The 3404-nt window shown below is 38.8% G+C and overlaps 1 long non-coding RNA gene across 1 annotated transcript in view; it reads left to right on the top strand.

The window, feature by feature from the left end:
* The first annotated feature begins 2 nt into the window (after nucleotides 1–2).
* LOC107668459 (uncharacterized) overlaps nucleotides 3–3404 on the top strand; it is a 19434-nt gene continuing 16032 nt past the window's right edge. The window contains exon 1 of the long non-coding RNA XR_001631897.1: nucleotides 3–64. This is a non-coding gene — a long non-coding RNA (uncharacterized LOC107668459). The remainder of the gene's footprint in view (nucleotides 65–3404) is intronic.

The raw sequence follows: 3404 nt of genomic DNA, 5'->3' as shown, positions 1-3404 counted from the left end.
TATTGCCAAAGCAATTGCAGCTGGACTGCTTACAAATAGTACACATATGTATTAACAGAAAGCAGTTCTTCTGTGCTCCTAACAGATACGGCACTGTTTAGTCTGTATTACCGTGAGCCACAGCAGAGCTGTTCTTGGCAGCAATTTAAGTTTTGATCAAAATGATTTCTTTCACAAACAATCAGATTGGTTAAAATGTTTCATGTGCCTCAGAAAACCACTAACTATCCCATCAGTCTCTCTGTTTCTCTTTCACGCTGTCTTTTGTTCACTTTGTTTGGAATTAGTTTTTCCCATTTCCACAATGGAAATGTTTCCCTTGTAATATTGACCTCACTTTTTTCCATTTGCCCATCTCAGTCGTTCTCGTTCTCTCTTTTGCGTGTATTTCGTTCTCGGCGTCCTTCATCGTCCTTCATCGTCCTGGACTTTAGATGGCTACTTCAGGGTTTCTGTGGGTCTTAAAAAGTCTTAATTCACAAATTAAATTACAAAATTAAGTGAGTTTTTTTGTTTGAAGAACAAACATCTTTCAATGGTAAATGAAAAAATCAATTATGTTGATAATCCCTTGCCAGATATGTGTTCTTTTAATCATAAACTCACTTAACTTTCATGAGTTTCTCATAAAACAAGACTTAATATGTTATCTATGCCATTTTGTTTCTGCAGTGAATGATCTTTAGATTACATGTTAGAAAAACATAACTTTTTTGCAGTGTGATCAGAAGTTATTTCCATATTCTAGAGTTTGTGACGAGCAATTTAAAGGAGACATATTATGCCCCTTTTTACAATATGTAATATAAGTCTCTGGTGTCCCCAGAATGTGTCTGTGAAGTTTCAGCTCAAAATACTCCACAGATCATTTATTATATCATTTTGAAAATGCCTATTTTGAGTGGAAGCAGAAACAGCTGTTTTTCGGGCCTGTGTCTTTAAATGTAAATGAGCTGCTGCTCCCCGCCACTAAATCTGCTTTGTTTATTTTAGATCTGTGTGGCAGCAGCAATATACAGTAAATAAATCAATAAATGCACTGCTCTGTTGTCTCCTCTGAGGCTGGGACTCTAAACAGTGTTCTGTGCTCGTCTGTGCAGACAAACACAGAACAGTTAGCATGTTCTGCTCAAACTTTCACCATAGCATTAGAACTAGTACACCGCTGTCTCTTGCGAAAACACAATGTTGGTGCCGTGGGTGTAAACTAAACGTACAGATTAAGGGGCAGTAATATTATAATGAGATCCCTTTGCAACGTCACTAGGAGAGAGAAATCAGACGCGCTGGTTTTCTCAGACGCTTGCAGAAAAAGGCTTCCCAAAACAAAGTTACTGGGTTCATCTTTTTCACGTTTCCTTGGTTGGTAGATGCACCGGGGACCTGATTATAGCACTTACAACCTGGAAAAGTCAGATTTTCATGATATGTCACCTTTAAGTCTTTTGTAAAATTAATTAAAAAGTAATAAAGATATTTTGGAAGTTGTGTTTTCAAACTTTGAAGCATTAATAATTCAAGACATTTGCATTCAGAGACCATATTGTGTTCCATTCAATTTATTACTTAAATTTGCTCTTAAAAAAGTGTTAAATTTTCATTAAACCTGCAGAAACGCCTCTATCAGAGCCATTGCGATGATGAACTCAAGCAAAACCCTTCAAAGAAATCTAACTCCCATCTGTTGTGTCTCAGAGCACTTGAGTTGTGATCAAAATCAATAGATCAGTTTTTAGATCAATTAGATCAGTTTTTTTAAGAGACGACAAACCCTTTTGACCTTCATATGATTTTGGTGGCCACAGAGTCCTCAAACAAAACCAACAGAGAGCCATTGATGTGGAATAAATGATCAAACTCTGCGATTTAAATGGTAAAACTATGATGCATGTCGATGCCGTATTATTACCTTTCTCCAAAGACATTCAGAGAGAAGCCTGCACATTTAGGAGAGCATTATATCAAGCCGATTGGCAGCTGTTGGCATCAGGAGGGCCGGGGCCCCTGAGAGGAGTCGTAATCACGCTCATTTATGCTCTGAAGCATCTGACGCGAGGCGTTAGCAGCGTAACGCAGCCTCCGCAGCCCGATCTGTGTGCGTTTAGGCCGCTGGGCTCATCCAGTGCTTTATGACAATCATGCCGTAATAACAGAAAATGCCCCTAAAGTGGCGTGCGGGGAAACGTGCAGCGGTGGTTCTGATTATTGTAGATGAGGGCCTGTAACATGTCAAGACTAATTACCCGCTCATGACAGAGCGAGGCGTCGCTGCACAATACAGAGCAAACGAAAGACCCCAGAACCTCCGTCCTTGACCTCTCTAGTGCCTATTAGTCTGCCGTATGCGTATTTAATGTTGAACAACACTAGATTGTAAAATGCTGTTTGTGTTTGTGATTCAGTACTCAGAGCTCGAGTCAGATCAAATTGGACCAGTTCAGTAATCAAAGCTTATTTTGTTGTCATATACTGACTTGTTTTTTGCCTGCCAGAAACCAAACGTCTAAAAGGAAATGTTTTGGCGATCGTTAACATGCCCTGCTATTGAATAATTGCCAATATTCCTAATGAAAGCTGAGCAAAAGCAGACCGTGCATTTAAATTGCCGATGGAGTCGAGTTGCAGGATTTTGTCAATCACTTTAAATGAATAACAGGACGGTTTGCTTGATAGCTGGTTTGATAAAATAACCAATTGTGTTACATCATGTGTTCCCCAAATTACTTACAATATACGACACTCGTAATTTCCTCCTCCTCTTTTTTTTTTAAACTACTCCTGTTTCATTATGAGAGAGTTTGGCCAAGCCCACAGATTTGTCTGCGAAGGCTTGTGTACAATGGCGGTTCAGTTGACTTAATTAGCTAAGGAAGTATTTAAAGGCTTAATTGAGATTGCATTGGGAAATTGCTCTGAAATAGCCAGTGCGTTTTTTCTCTCGAGCGAGATCTGACCTCTGATTGGAGGACGCAGTAACTCTGTCATCCTCCAATCTCAGCTCAGCTAAACATCTGAGCTCACGTACTCACACTATTTAGATTGAGACTTCCTATGTGAAGTTTTATAAACTGAAACAATTGCTGCTCTGGACTCTACAGAACATCTCTATTCACTTTGCCAAAGCCACCATCCATTCCTCTGTTCAGTACTATATACAGAATGTCCCATTACAATGTGTTATTGGATTTAACTATGTATGCCTTGTTAAGTTATTCAAAATATATGCTTTTCAAAAATTGGTATTCACAGTGACTGGCTTCACAGTTAATATACTGTTCAGCTTTTTAACCCTCTGGTGCTGTTCAGTCAATTTTGACCAGAAATGTTTTTTTTTTATTACTTTATCGGAATGGTACGAAACATGGTAAAAGTTTTGGCATTTGGTATATGAACACACACACACA

This window comes from Sinocyclocheilus anshuiensis, unplaced genomic scaffold (assembly GCF_001515605.1).
Source record: "Sinocyclocheilus anshuiensis isolate Anshui unplaced genomic scaffold, SAMN03320099.WGS_v1.1 scaffold2749, whole genome shotgun sequence".
Taxonomy (NCBI): Eukaryota; Metazoa; Chordata; class Actinopteri; order Cypriniformes; family Cyprinidae; genus Sinocyclocheilus; species Sinocyclocheilus anshuiensis.
This window is presented reverse-complemented; position numbering and strand designations above follow the sequence as displayed.